This window comes from Lepisosteus platostomus, chromosome 5 (assembly GCF_059453375.1).
Source record: "Lepisosteus platostomus isolate fLepPlt1 chromosome 5, fLepPlt1.hap1, whole genome shotgun sequence".
In the NCBI taxonomy this organism is placed as follows: domain Eukaryota; kingdom Metazoa; phylum Chordata; class Actinopteri; order Semionotiformes; family Lepisosteidae; genus Lepisosteus; species Lepisosteus platostomus.
In genome coordinates, this window is record NC_142615.1 from 23381265 (window position 1) to 23397246 (window position 15982).

At 43.7% G+C, this 15982-nt stretch overlaps 1 non-coding gene across 1 annotated transcript; it reads right to left on the minus strand.

Annotated features, from left to right (window-relative positions):
- Positions 1 to 8190: 8190 nt before the first annotated feature.
- On the minus strand, positions 8191 to 8303 carry trnal-caa (transfer RNA leucine (anticodon CAA)). The gene is made up of 2 exons: positions 8266 to 8303; positions 8191 to 8236 (listed from the first exon to the last, which is right to left on the minus strand). It is a non-coding gene; the product is annotated as a tRNA-Leu (tRNA).
- Positions 8304 to 15982: the final 7679 nt, after the last annotated feature.

Sequence of the window (15982 nt, forward strand, 5' to 3'; positions counted from 1 at the left end):
AAAATACGACACTTATCATTCAACTAGAGCTCAAAATATCACAAGGATCCTCAAGAGCACAGCAAAGACTGTATTAAAAGATACTTGTATGAGATACATGAGAATCCAGGCTTTTTTTATCAACGCTTTCTTTTCCGTATACCAGATCTTATGGAACCACTTCAGAAGGGTGTCAGCCAGTCAGATTCCGGGAACCGGTAGATTAAAGGAAAAATACACACATTCCATTTCTCCCTAAACATTTTAAGCATCGAAGTATTTAACTAACATGTGAAATAGCGTGTGAAAAAGTGGTAGTTTTAAGCTTTTCTCCTAATATAATATGGAATCGCGTATCTAAAGAATTTAATAACGATATGATTATAGTCGTGTACTGCGACAGGGCTGTATAGGGCTGTTTCGCCTCAATCTTCATGTGATTTCCCTTGTAGCCCACTGGTCTACATGCCTGACTACCAACTCACAGGTTGTGTGTTTAAATCCAGCTGGTGCTGGACTTTCATTTTAACAAACATTTCTTCGAAAAAATAGAATAGCAATATTATGGACAATCAATTGACTTTTATATTTCAAAGTATCACAACATGATCGATTCTAAGTCATTTTTGATAACAATGAATAGTCACCTTCTTCCCTTCTGACAACGGTCCCTGCTTCTGCTTCCTGCTTCTATTGTGTGTGTGTGTAATAGAGTAAATTTTTATAGAGAAATGGAGGCTGGACAGTATGCGTTACAATATAAACATTTATATTGATTTAAATAGTCTTTTGATTTAAATCGCAAACGCATTTTTAATTATATGTGTTTTTTAATCATAATCAGGCTAATGCAACATAAATTGATACAGTATCTTTGTCTTCTAAGTATCTTAATAAACTTTCAGCATAACTTTCTGCCCGTTTAGATTTATTTTTCTTGGGATTTTGGGATCAAACATGGAAGGATTAGATTGTAATCGTTTTTATTTTTCAAATACATTTTAGAAAAGTGTAATCTATACCTGCATTTATAACTTAGTTTTTAAAATTAGTCAAGCAATATGAAGCATCTCCTTTTACTTTTAAGTCCCTTAAATACATTGAGCACAGCTTTCTCACCACTTAAGATTGCTTTTTGATACCATCCTTACACAAAGCAGAAACTTTCCGATGACATACAGTACAAGTGGAAAGATTACAGATTTTAATCCTCTTTAATTTTGTTACGTTATACGTTTCAGGAACGTTTCATCTAAACAAACACCCCAAAACTATTCTCGATTGTATTTCTGAATGTTATGTTACACCTACAGTAGTTCACTGCTTTAAATACATCGAATTAAGAAAGTTATGTGTAGCACTTTAGATCTTTTTTTCTGAACCAGGGAAAACCTGATCATGTTTCTCTATAACAATAATAAAAAACTTTATTTTAAATATCACCTTTAAAAGTGGCATCTCAAAGCAATACAGTAGATCGAAAAACAGTTAAAAGGGACCAAAGTAAATACCAGACAAACGCAAACACGTTTTTAATAAAATGCTTTTATTCATTCAGCAGAGAGTGAGAGAGACATCCAGCAGAGAGAGACACACACACCGGTTTCCATTGACAAAATTGTTTTTTTTCAATTCCTCTTGTCTAACAGGAATGTTTTATTTGTGGACAGACTGTTAGACTAGAGGAAAAGAGCGCCTCCTTCTACGAAGCATTTCGTTGATCCGATCACGAATTCTTTTCCAGCCGCACGCAGTAAGGGTTGAGAATCTCTGATTCACCATGCTACTAATGGTTTCCCGGAGATTGCAAGGCAAGGCACTTTTGCCTCTGGACCCATCGAAATTAACAGACGTGGTCCACCCCCAGTAAATTTCAAAAGTCACAAGATTTCGAAACACGAGGGCGGCGTAGCGGTCGGCTCTTGCTTTCCCGTCTATGCCGATGCACTGCAAGTACAACCCCCCCTCCATCTCCTGAGTGATGGGTAGCAGTTGGACATCTGGGAGAATTATTCGTCCCACTGGCGTCTGTGAATTCCGCTCTGTAAACAGTGCTTCCTGGGGGTAGAAAGACGGCGGGGACAGCATCAACAGATTCCTGCGTGGTGGTGAACGGAGAGGCCGGGATGGAGTGTCCTGAGGCGGTGTGTGCTCTGCGGGGGGCAGAGCTTCCGCCAGGCATTGCAACCTGCGCGGCGGGGGAGGCACTTTTCGGGAGACAGCTGCTCAACTGTTTGACTGCTGGAACATACTGTCTCCTTCCTCTGCATTTTCAGGAGTGTCTCTAGCCTCCCAATCCTCCCCAGTAATGCATCGTACTGCTCCCGCTGCTGCCGAAATGTCTCCACACAGGTGCTGCTTCTACAGGTTGGCACCCTGGCCAGTGGCCGAGAGCAGAGACCCACGGCCTGTGGCAAAATAACATAATTCATGTAAGAAATAAAGTCACACAGTAGTATTCATCAGTCGCGGAACAGACATCAAAATAAACTTTTCTTTTTTTCCGTCTTACCGCTTTCTTTTATACTGTCCTGGTGGTAGATTTCGAAGATCGTTTCGCCCGTGCGGTGTTTTCTTGAAGAACAGGCTACGAAGAAATAATTATAATTGAATTTAAAATTCAAAACGGCAATAATACCTTGTAATATGCGCTGTAATCGCGTATTTCAGATGAAGTCTGCTGTATTTGCTTACCCTTCGCTCTTTGGAAGCTGGGGCGGCAGAAGCACCCCGTCTCTTCCCGTAAAAGGTCTTGGACTCCATACTGTACTGTGGTCGCTGTAGTGCAGGTTCGCAGTTTTTTTTGTGATGGGAGCTCACCCAATCCCTTTGTGTATTTATGCTATATTCACATGTACGGCTAGAATGTTCATTGTCTTCCAATGAAAGGCGGGTGCCTCTTGCCGAAGTCTGGAGACATTAGAGGCTTGCCACACCCGGACTGTTAAACCAACGCATTAGCACGTCAAAGCCCATTGAGGAGCCGGGCGCAATAATTGTTTTGTCCCTTGATTTACTGATCTGCATTAATTATGGAAATCGAGTTCCTGCTCTTTGCAGACGACCTGGTCCTGCTGTCCCCCACAGAACAGAGGCTGCGCCAGAATCTGGCACTGCTGGAGCAGCACTGTCAGACCTGGGCGCCGACAGTCAATCTGGACAAGACCAGAGTTATGGTTTTCCAGAAAAAAAGCCAGACCTCAGGGAAACAGGTACAAATTCACACTTAACAACACATTAACACCTAACAACGGGAGCAGGGACGAATAAGGCCAGTACCCACTATTGTTAAACATACAGAAAAGAATATTAAAGTATTGAATATTAGTATTGGCTTTAGTATTAGCCATACAGAAAATTAAAGTGCCCCTTTTCCATTCAGCAGGTGCCTGAGCCGGTGTGTCCTATCTTCTGACAGTCACCGTTGTGAATGTCTGTAGAGTGTATCTTATTTTTAGTACTAAAATAAATACTTAGTACTTTAGTACTAAGTACTAAAATACTAGTACCGAGGGAGCGTCTGCATTTATAACTTCGTTTTTAAAATTAGTCAAGCAATATGAAGCATCTCCTTTTACTTTTAAGTCCCTTAAATGCATTGAGCACAGCTACTCACCACTTAAGATTGCTTTTTGATACCATCCTTACACAAAGCAGAAACTTTCCGATGACATACAGTACAAGTGGAAAGATTACAGATTTTAATCGTCTTTAATTTTGTTACGTTATACGTTTTAGGAACGTTTCATCTAAACAAACACCACAAAACTATTCTCGATTGTATTTCTGAATGTTATGTTACACCTACAGTAGTTCACTGCTTTAAATACATCGAATTAAGAAAGTTATGTGTAGGACTTTAGATCTTTTTTTCTGAAGCAAGGAAAATCTAATCATGTTTCTCTATAACAATAATAAAAAAAACTTTATTTTACATATCACCTTTAAAAGTGGCATCTCAAAGCAATACAGTAGATCGAAAAACAGTTAAAAGGGACCAAAGTAAATACCAGACAAACACAAACGCGTTTTTAATAAAATGCTTTTATTCATATAGCAGAGAGTGAGAGGGACATCCAGCAGAGAGAGACACACACACCGGTTTCCATTGACAAAATAGTTTTTTTTCAATTCCTCTTGTCTAACAGGAATGTTTTGTTTGTGGACAGACTGTTAGACTAGAGGAAAAGAGCGCCTCCTTCTACGAAGCATTTCGTTGATCCGATCACTAATTCTTTTCCAGCCGCACGCAGTAAGGGTTGAGAATCTCTGATTCACCATGCTACTAATGGTTTCCCGGAGATTGCAAGGCAAGGCACTTTTGCCTCTGGACCCATCGAAATTAACAGACATGGTCCACCCCCAGTAAATTTAAAAAGTCACAAGATTTCGAAACACGAGGGCGGCGTAGCGGTCGGCTCTTGCTTTCCCGTCTATGCCGATGCACTGCAAGTACAACCCCCCCTCCATCTCCTGAGTGATGGGTAGCAGTTGGATATCTGGGAGAATTATTCGTCCCACTGGCGTCTGTGAATTCCGCTCTGTAAACAGTGCTTCCTGGGGGGAGATAGACGGCGGGGACAGCATCAACAGATTCCTGCGTGGTGGTGAACGGAGAGGCCGGGATGGAGTGTCCTGAGGCGGTGTGTGCTCTGCGGGGGGCAGAGCTTCCGCCAGGCATTGCAACCTGCGTGGCGGGGAGAGGCACTTTTCGGGAGACAGCTGCTCAACTGTTTGACTGCTGGAACATACTGTCTCCTTCCTCTGCATTTTCAGGAGTGTCTCTAGCCTCCCAATCCTCCCCAGTAATGCATCGTACTGCTCCCGCTGCTGCCGAAATGTCTCCACACAGGTGCTGCTTCTACAGGTTGGCACCCTGGCCAGTGGCCGAGAGCAGAGACCCACGGCCTGTGGCAAAATAACATAATTCATGTAAGAAATAAAGTCACACAGTAGTATTCATCAGTCGCGGAACAGACATCAAAATAAACTTTTCTTTTTTTCCGTCTTACCGCTTTCTTTTATACTGTCCTGGTGGTAGATTTCGAAGATCGTTTCGCCCGTGCAGTGTTTTCTTGAAGAACAGGCTACGAAGAAATAATTATAATTGAATTTAAAATTAAAAACGGCAATAATACCTTGTAATATGCGCTGTAATCGTGTATTTCAGATGAAGTCTGCTGTATTTGCTTACCCTTCGCTCTTTGGAAGCTGGGGCAGCAGAAGCACCCCGTCTCTTCCCGTAAAAGGTCTTGGTCTCCATACTGTACTGTGGTCGCTGTAGTGCAGGTTCGCAGTTTTTTTTGTGATGGGAGCTCACCCAATCCCTTTGTGTATTTATGTTATATTCACATGTACGGCTAGAATGTTCATTGTCTTCCAATGAAAGGCGGGTGCCTCTTGCCGAAGTCTGGAGACATTAGAGGCTTGCCACACCCGGACTGTTAAACCAACGCATTAGCACGTCAAAGCCCATTGAGGAGCCGGGCGCAATAATTGTTTTGTCCCTTGATTTACTGATCTGCATTAATTATGGAAATCGAGTTCCTGCTCTTTGCAGACGACCTGGTCCCGCTGTCGCCCACAGAACAGAGGCTGCACCAGAACCTGGCGCTGCTGGAGCAGCACTGTCAGACCTGGGCGCCGACAGTCAATCTGGACAAGACCAGAGTTATGGTTTTCCAGAAAAAAAGCCAGACCTCAGGGAAACAGGTACAAATTCACACTTAACAACACATTAACACCAAACAATGTTTGTATTATATTCCCTATTAATCAAACTCTACTCTACACAGAGAGGGGCTTGTCCCCTCCACCCGCCCCTCTCTGTGTACAGTAGAGCCTCCTGTCCAGCCAGCACATGTCCACAGACACTCACAACAGCGACATATCATAAAACGTTTGCACATATAGTTAAATTATTAGTTGTTTTTCAGGAAGTTAAAAAAAACACTTGAAATACTGACCACGACTTTAGAAGCATAAATTACCTTACACTCAATTTAAACACAAGCTTTTTAGCCCTCTAAGCTGGTTCATACAGAAATGTAGAGAACCAGGATCAGAACACACAGCTTCATTAGCGAATACATATGCAGGACAACTGGAGAAGACGTTTTACAGTGGATGGATTTTTAGAAACATCCCATCAGTGACATCACTGAAGTCAACTCCTAGGTAACTGTCGTGTGGATAGTTTCACAAGAATCAGACAAAGGTTTAAGCATCGCTTGTTCTAGATAAAACTGCAAATAAAAAAAAACAACAACCCATAACGTACTTCTTTGCGGCTCTGTTTGCCCAAATCATATATTCACAACGTGAAATTAGAAAATAATATTACGTAACCAAAATCCGCAATATGGAAACAGAACCTGTGTAATTGTTGACAGATGATGTACTCGTAACATTTTTACAAGACGAACTACAACATTTAAAAAATGACTTGTATGTACTTGATATCTCTAATCAATCCACGGCGATATAGTTAAAGCAGAGTCCCCGCACAAAACGAAACTAAAACGCCCTGGGCATACCGTTGCGCGCTTCTTATCAGTTGCTCAAAAGTAATTTGACCGTATGAAATGCATAATATAAACCTAGAAACATATAAGTGAGCAGTATTTACGTAGTATCGGTGTCAAGACATACCTCTCAAATACTGTAAATCAAGTTAAAAATATCTCAAGACCGATTCTGGTCATAATGAAACCATGTTTCATGTATGAAGTACCGAGACCAGCCATATACTGTATGTTTATGTTCCAAAATTAATATCGTTTATGGCCTTCACACGCCTTACAGTATGCTCCTATTCTTTTTATGCTCAGCTATTAAGATTTCCCTTCAGTGGTAAAATTCCATATAAATATTCAATACTACAACGGGCACAGTAAAGACGTTTACAGTAAATCTTTCTACGACAGACCAACGGACCACGAGTGCCCCTGTCGGTCAACCAATCACATACCGCGGTACCCCGCGTCATCTTGCGTCATCTTGCGCCAAAATGCGTGACGCCGTAGCCAATTACCTCCAGTACGTGTCTGTACCGGGCACTTTGAATGGCTGCATCTGTATAAATTGAATTGTTCTATTTTTCAGGCTTGCATAGTCTTATTCATATTTCAGTTAAACCTTTTCTTCTGTAGTAATTTCATTTGATATTAAAATTAGTCCTGACTTAAGAATTTTGTAATAAGTTTCAGTTTCAGTTTAATCGTGCCCAGAAGCTACCAAAACTGGTAATGTTCACATAATGTGTAATGCAAAAGCAGCAGTTGGGGTGGGAAACAAAAGGCATTTCTTGGTATGAATCCTAAAACTTCATAGATGGCGTTCTAGGACTTCTCGCTTCAGATAAAGCTATCAATACATCACAGATTTCTACTCAATCAATATCAGCAGTGTTATCACTACCGAACGCTAAATATAGATCCTGGCAATACTTCATGAGTTGTTCGTTAGAAAATTGTTTATGGTTTTTTTTAAACATATTTTCAATACCAGACAAAAAGTCGAAAGTTTCAATTTCATGCATCTGATGAAATCTCTCTTCGATGGAAGTTATAAGTACAGTACATCCAAAATACTGCGGAATCAATCAAATTTACATGTTTCTTGTGGATCCAGAAGATCATTTTGAGAATCAAAACATGCCTGTCTTTTCTTTTTTCGAGGACGAAGGAGTAGCAGCAGGAGTAGCAGTAATGGCAAGAACGTGTTTAGAGTTCAGCACTTCTCATTTCTAATGCAGAGCCATCGACTCGGAAAGCACCGCCCGCGATAAAAGAAATTGCAGAATTGGTCTGTTCATGCTGCCTACACGCTTTGAATTGCTGGCATTTTCTGCAAGCGTTCCTTTTTGAGGGTTCATGAAATTCCTCACATTTGAGCCAACACTAAAATATTTCATTCGGGGTCGCCTAATTCATAATGCAAACCGAATCTACAGGGGAATGCTGTGGCACATGAAGCCGTTTGTTAGTCTGTTGTGAGGGGTGGAATGGAAATCGAGTTGGTGAATAGAAAATGAAACAGGAGTCACTTCTTGAGCTACGAATTCCAAAAAGTATGAAAACCTGTGCATTTTAACAGTGCAGAATACTCACAAATTGCACTGAGTTGCTTGCTTTCTTCTGCTGCTTTTATATTTCAGTCATTCACTGTCAGCTAGCACTGGAACAATTCAAGAGAGGTAAAAACAGAAGCTGTCAGGAGTGGGATTTGAACCCACGCCTCCATTTGGAGACCAGACCACCCAAGCCAGCTGGAAAGACACATGTCCTTGAGTCTGGCGCCTTAGACCACTCGGCCACCCTGACAAACAAGAGCAAGTGGTGTGCTGAATGCACCAGTAGTTGATTAAACTGAGTTTCTTCCCTGAAATGATTTGCTTGCGAAGAGCCAAGTTGCCTTGAATGGATCTTGGAAATCAAATATACGGATGGATTGTTATTCGGTTGTGAGTTTTGAGGGGCGTATTATAATTGAGTTGGTGAAAAGGCGCTTTTTGTTAGTCTGTCGGGAGGCTGCACAAGGTGTTTAGAGGGAGAACTTCTAAAAGGCAGGCTCCATAGGTAATGATCACATTTTCTTGCATGCTAATCGAAAGAAATATTAAGAAACTTTCCCGATACCAGTTTTTTACAAAAGTAAAGGCACACGGCACATGTGTGCCACATCACTTCCGAGTTTAGTGACAACTACCTCAGAGATTGTAAGCTGGGTAGTTTCAGATAACATCACTTTTTTTTATCAAAGGTTCAAGCAAACCCGAATACTTTTGCAAGAGACATTTCAGAATCCCAGTCCAATCCAGTACGATTGCTGGATCCTTCGAATTCGACTGAACTATAGCACAGATCTGCAGTCCACCATTAGAATACTGTGGGTGTGTTGTATAAGCCATACCGCCCAAAATAGTTCTAAAACAGGAGATGCATCCTCATTTAGGAATGTGGTATAAAGTGAAATGGTCTGGGAAGAGTCCTACGTTTCAACAGTTCAAAATAGATGTAATGGGGTATTTACGGACTCTTTCGAAATGTAAGAACAACCTGTGCGGACCTTATCTTTATTTACGTCGTGTAAACGTTTTTCATAAAGTGTAATTGTATTATAGCATGTGCCACTGACGATTTTCTTGATACGTTATATGTGCTCTTGTTTGTATTGTATGTAGTTTTGTTGTTCAAATAAAACGTAAAAGACACAACTTTCCGGATGCGGCTGCTGTAAAAATAAAATGACATCAAGGGCGCTGTACGCAGAGGTGTGAAGCCTGTTTCATAGAAGAACTATATCCAGAGGTGTTAAAGAAGTCTAGATCTCACTAGAAAGTGCTGGATTAAGGCTCCAGCCCCTTCAGGGGCTTGGGTTTGAATCTCACCTTGTTAGGTGCTTCTGTTGAGACCCCTTCCAACTGACTTCAAACGAAAGGGAGGGAGCTGCTTTTTGGCAGTCTCTCGAGAAACTAAGCAAAGTGTTTAAAGATACTTTGTCAGCTTGACATCAAGGCAGAAAACAAAAACTTTCTTGCGTCCACTCAAACCAAATGCGGTTTGCCACCTTTTGCGTTATGCAGGGAATGACGTCTGCCGATCACTTTTGAGTCAATGCAAATCGTAGTGTGCCCTCCATTTTAATGTTGGTTGTGCTAGCGTGCTGCTTCTGTCTGTGAAACTTTATGCAATCAAGGCATTTAATGTTTTTTTTAATAATTGGAAAAAAAATGTACTATTTTTTTTCTTAAATATTGATGGTTTAAAAACTTATTTAATGTGAAACAGGCATTGTGATTGTAAAACGGTCAAAATGTTAGTGAAGAAATCAGTAATGTGAGGAAAGGTGAATTGTGGGAGCCTCTTGACTCCCTGTGTTGTGTTTCTCTCTCATTCTACTTGGAGTGGTGCCGTCGCTTCTGGATAGTCTGTCTTGGGTCATTCCGGACAAGTCACGTATAACTGTGCTTCACCACAAGAAGAGACACCTCACTTGCGAGGATCCCAACAGTATATTTCCCCTTTCAGAGCCCATGGGAGTGAATTTCATACACAATTAAAAAAGCCTAATTTTATTTAGAGGCTTAAGACACTTTTTTAATTAAAAAAGTGACCTGAAACGCCTTAGCTTTCAGGTTTGCTAGAACCTGTAATAATAAAGTGGTCTCAAACTTTCATTGTCTGATGTAGCTGCCTCTAAAGTTGGACATGATGTTTTGGAGATGCTGAGATATTGAGAAGAACTCAACTACATGGTGAGAATTCTAGGTTCAGCACCAGCAGATGGTGAAAAACTCTTAGCTGACCCCAACCTAATTTGAACATGCAACTTTCTGAGCTAGAATCAACTACACTACCACTGTGCCCCACCCTATAGTCTTCTTTAGCTCCCCAAAGGAGAAAAATCAGTGTCCCAAAAAAAGTGCTTCCCGAAATGTCTTTAACAGTGTAGCGGCGAGGCTTAATAATAAGGCAGAATTAAGTGTTCTGAGCCTTCCCAAATGAGGCCCCATTTCTCTGTTCATCTCTGTGGTGCAGCCACAGAGAAACCATTCATGCAAGATGTTTTCTTTTGATAAGGACAGCTCCCAAAGGGGGATGCACTTAGCTAAGCCTGGCTATCATGATCAATGGTCATCCATTGGCGCCTATCTGTCTAGGGAGTGCCAGTTGGACGTCTGGACTGCATTACTAAGTGTCAGGACTAAGTGACTCATATCTCACCTTGATCAACCAATCAGGGACTGGTAGGGCCGATTCAGATTCAGATTCAGATTCAACAATTCTAAAGGGAATTCAAAGGAGAATTCCAGGGCAGGACGGCCCAGGAGCAGAAGGCTCCCAAGGGCAGGACATTCTCGCAGCGCGCCTCCTGACCATCCTGAGACTCAGCCCGGACAACCACGGAACGGCCAGTGTGTCCGGGTGCCAGAACTTTCCTTTGTTCTAAGAGTCTAGAGTGGAGGTTGCCAGAGAGTAACCAGCAGCAGGCCTCGTGAACAGGTCGGAACTGTGGACAGCTGAATCACTATTCAGAACTAGCTCTTCATCAGGAACGAACCGGTCCTCTTCCTGACTTGCTGGGACCCACAGTCATCTTTTCTCCTGCGCACAAACTTTGCTAGTTAAAGCCAACAGTGAGCATCAGCAGCGCACCGTCGCAAGCCGCACAGCACAGCCTGGCACGGAGCCAGAGAGCGCGGATTGGACAGCATCAGCCTGCAACTGTTTCTTTGTGCCCGCAGGAGATCTGAATCCCCAGAGATTGGATGAGTATTCAACTTCAATGCATTACAGCTCGAGAATTCAATTGTTATCCCAACCAGTTGATATCAATTTAATTCCTAAGAGTTATGTACTTGTTTGAGTATCTAATGTAGAAGTTGTAACCAAGTTCACTTTACGAAACGGTCTTAATGAATGATATACTGAACGTATGTCCTCTTGATATATGTAACTCTTTGTAACTGACCGAATATACCTTTTGTATTCTGATAACCCTCTCGATAAGATCTGTTAGGTTTATATGCATATTCTACGTATTAATAAATGTATCCTCGTGTATTAGTACCTGTGTGTGAGCGTTTTTTGAGTTATGTCGCATGGTTGGATTCTAAAGCCATCAAAAGAATCAACTTTGTGATTTACTGCTACAATTAATAATTGTCTCAGTAAATGCCCAAACCCTACAGAACTGGTGCCTTCAGAGAGCCACTATGATTACATATTTGGCGTCCTTGAACCAGTTTTCCCTACATTATTTGGCGTCCCTGGCACGGGCGTGGCAAGACTGAAATGAGTCAACCAAGCGGAATAATTCAATAAAAAACGCCGCGGGTTTCATACACGACAATACAGTGTGCTGAAAGCCGAAAGAAAAAGTTCCCCTTGCTCTTTAAGCAGTGCTTGATTGTCTTGTGATCTTTTGCAATCTACCGGGTTGATTGCATACTTGATCTTGTGGTTTTCTGTGGTAAAACTGTGATTTCGTACTTAAAAGTAATACTCTTTAAGTTAACGATGGTTGCTAAAAGGTCTGAATTCGAGTCGCTATTAAGCACTCTCTCTAGCAGCGACAGGTCTGACCACGATCTCTTCCATATCTCCGTCAGTGGAGAAGCTAGTAGAATAAATCTCCATTCTCTGAGAGAGCTAGCGAAGGACATAGAGAGATTTGACCCCGCAGTGTCAGAGAATATCGAGAGTTATATTCAAGACCTCAGGTATACCCTGCAGTACCTGCCAAACGCCACAGAACAGGAGAAAGTGTTTCTGGTCAGGAAAACTACCAGCAGAGCTGTACATGAGTGGATGGCTAGGCAGATGAAAGAAGTCTGTAATGATTTAGAGGAGCTGTGTCAAGCACTTATCGAAGAATACAGTGCGTTTATTGACCCGACTGCTGCGATAGCCGCCGCTCTTAACATTAAGCACGAGAGAGCAGAGTCCCCTCGCGAATATTACGAGAGACTTAGACGAACTTATTTTGCAGGGCGAAATGATGAGGGTTGCGAAGAGAACACACATTTCAAGGGTTTATTCATTGCGAATCTCCACCCGTCAGTCAGAAAGATGATCTTAATGCATACAGATGCACAGACCATGAAAATGACTGATATTAAGAGATTCGTGCAGAAAGCCTGGGAGTATGATGACCAAAAGCGCTCTGAGCAAAAAGCTGTTAAAGCGTCTGTGTTCGCCGTCAGAGCCAGGAGGGTTAACTCCCCCCTGCTCGAAGGAGCACAGGCTCCTGAGCTGGCTAAGCCCCGTTCCAAAGCACTCACACGGGACCGCACCCAGCGTCCTAAGTGCCATGAGAACACCGGGGGAGGGAAAGGGCTAGAAAAGGCTGAACAAAAGGATTCAGTAGCCGCCCGCCTGGCCAGGCTTGAACAAGCTTTATTAGGACAGGGACAACCGCTCCCCAAGGCTGCCGGAAGCATGAATGAGCTGATACTCTTCACTGGAGGAGGCGGAGACCCGCCCCCTCTCCCTCCCTCAGTCTATCTGATTGAGCGGAAGGGTTCCCGCCTGGATGAATTCAGCCACTCCCAAGTGAGTGCTGACTCCACCCCTGAAGTCACAGAGCAGGCAGTAAAACACAGAGGAAAACAAGAAGCTTTTACCTCAAGGCTGCCATGGGAGATGTCTTACCCAGTGAGACACTGATTGACACTGAGGTTGAAAGGTGTTTGATGTCACACGGCAAGCTCAAACGGGTAGAAAAAGAAAAGGGCATGCGACTCAGAGAGGAACCTTTGGTGGATCACCAGAGAGGCAAGGTGTGGAAACAGGTCAAGGCTCCTAAGCCTTCTGTACAGAAGGAAAGGGGGGCCAAGAGGCAGACTGTGCTCACAAAGTGCCCACCGAACACAGAAGCCTATGCGGAGATTCCTTCTGTTCCCTCTGGACAAGAAATAAAAATATTTTCTTGTTCCCCGGATATACAGGGAAGTCGTGTCCCGGCTGAGGTCACAACAGCCTCCCTGCCACAGGAGCGGTGCTCCAAGCAGCCGGCTGATCCACCAGGTAAAGCACACACCTTTTACGTCCCTAAAGAGGAGCAGATCTCCCCACCTGGCGATGAAAAGGAGCTTTCCCTGTGCACCCTGGCACCCAAGAGGGGTCAGGACCACCACCCTGCAGTGGTGGAAGGGATCCAGATGGCAGGAGAGCAGGTTGGTGATGAAGCCCTCACCCTTAGCCCTGACAGGTCCTCTATTAGTGAGGATCTGCTTGAGCAGCTGTCGCAGGGCCACCGCCAGGTGCCCCTGGTGCAACATTCACAGGTTAGACAGGAGGTCCAGCTGGACGCTGAGACTACTGCGCTGTGGACACACCTGATCCCAGATGCCGATTCCCTCTGCTGTGACCCAGGGAACCTGCAGTCAGGTAATATTATTTCTCACAACTACCAGGTAGTGAGTGAGACTGACCTGATTGTTCCTGCCTCAACGGCAGGGTTGCCAACACACCCAGTCCCCCAGAAGGGACAGGGAATGAAAGCCGAGCCGGTTTTCTTACAGCCACCAGCTCAGTTTGTCAGTCTGAGTCTGACCAACAGTGGTTCAGCCAGACTGGAGCTGGATGGTCAAGCCACCCGCCTGCCAGTGCAGGACATCGCAAAGAGGGGTGTCAGAATCCCCGCCTGCACTGACATGGGCCTGGTGAATGATAGTGAGTTCAAAGACAGTGAACTAGCTATCCCAGTGCTGGGGCAGCTCCCTGAATCCCTAGGGAGGGAAGGGGGGAGCGAGCAGGTGTCCTACACCTACCCCCAGCGAACGATAGAAGGATTCCTCAATCGTGAAGTGTGCAGGGTGGACCTGAACAGTGAGAATAGGGTAACAATCCCAGATCACTCAGGTGCTCCAGATGACCACTCAGCCGAGGGTCAGGCATTCTCCACCGCTGCACCGCCCCCTGCAGGGTTCCTAGAGCACAGGCATGAACAAATCGAAAAAGCAGATGCCCTGGAAACGGATGAGCAGCATCAGCCGCTGCGTCAGATCTCCCCAGATTTCCAGGATGTTGGTGCCCAAGATGCCACAGGGCATACTGAGAAAGACACCATGTACATGCTGTGCCAGCTTAGAAAGGCAACAGTCACTCAGAAGGAGATGATTGGGATCAGCCACCCGAAAAGACTTTTGGGAGGACTGATTGCTGCCACCACTGTTGTGCATTTGCTATTTCTGGTAGGTTTGTGTGCTACTGGCACTCTCACCCTGACTGCCCCAAGAAGGCAGGGGTCAGAGATGCCAGAGGGTAGTGACAGACTGTATCGACAGCAGCGAAAGTTGGAAAGCTTAGGGAAAACCCTACAGGCAATTTCCTATGCAACAGGGTTAAATCTTATTCCCCAATCAGTGGACATGATTGTTGGTGTTATACAGTGGGTTTATGCTTGTGTGCAACAGGCCAGAATGTTGACACAAGACCTGTTAAGGGAGTTTAGTGCCACTGTAGCCAGTCTAACCACGGCACAAATCCCAACCCACTTGATTCCACTCTTCTCAGTAGAGGAGTATGTGACATTAACCCCATCGCTCATAGCTCACCCAGAAGGCAATCCAAGATTGAATTCGGTTCCAAATCTTGAGATGGGTATGGCTACCAAAGCTATCCATTGGCTGTGTCTAAACGATTCACCAATGAAGGGTGTAAAGCTACTAACGAGCAGAGGGAGGTTAATGAACCCCATGAAGAGCAGGTGGGAAGTAAATGGCTGGTCAGCACACCACATTTAACAGACACTGTGACTTGTGACAGGTATGATACAGCTACCACAATGCAGCTACCTAACCAATAGTTTTCCCGAGGAGGCCATAGTACAGCATGGTAACTTAACACTGTACGGTCTGGAACCAGACAATATAAGACCAAACTTGAGGCCGTGGATGCCTTCAGGTGCCACACTATTGAATTGGATAGAAATCCAAGAAACAGTATGCCCTGAAGAGGTAAAGGTTTAGTTTGCTTTAATGGAACAAACCTCCAAACCACCCTAGCAGATACCCAACACAGGTGTTGTGGTTTATCGGGGGCTGGGAACAGGAACTGTTGTTATTGTAACACTACTGCCAGGTAGCTGGATCATGACTGACAGTGTACTCTGAATGCTGTACTCTCACATCAAGATGTACTCTGGGTAGCATGAATGAGTCAAAGGTAGCATGTCAAAAGAAAGGAAGTGACTTCTCCCCAAATATCTACCACAGAGGTATCAGATATTGACAGTGAACTTCCTGATGTGTAATTCCTAGACTTAGATAATGTCTCCTACCGTGTTTATACATACTCCAGATGTTATTCATCCTGTTTGTATCCAATGCTGGTTCCGGTATGAATTCTCGAGGAGTAATGTAGACATTTAAGATTAATGTTCTAATGGCAAGGGACATCACTTAACTCTGTTTTGTTTTGAAGGCAACAACGCCTCAGGACCTCGTGACCTTCAAAAAGGGGGGATATGTAGCGGCGAGGCTTAATAATAAGGC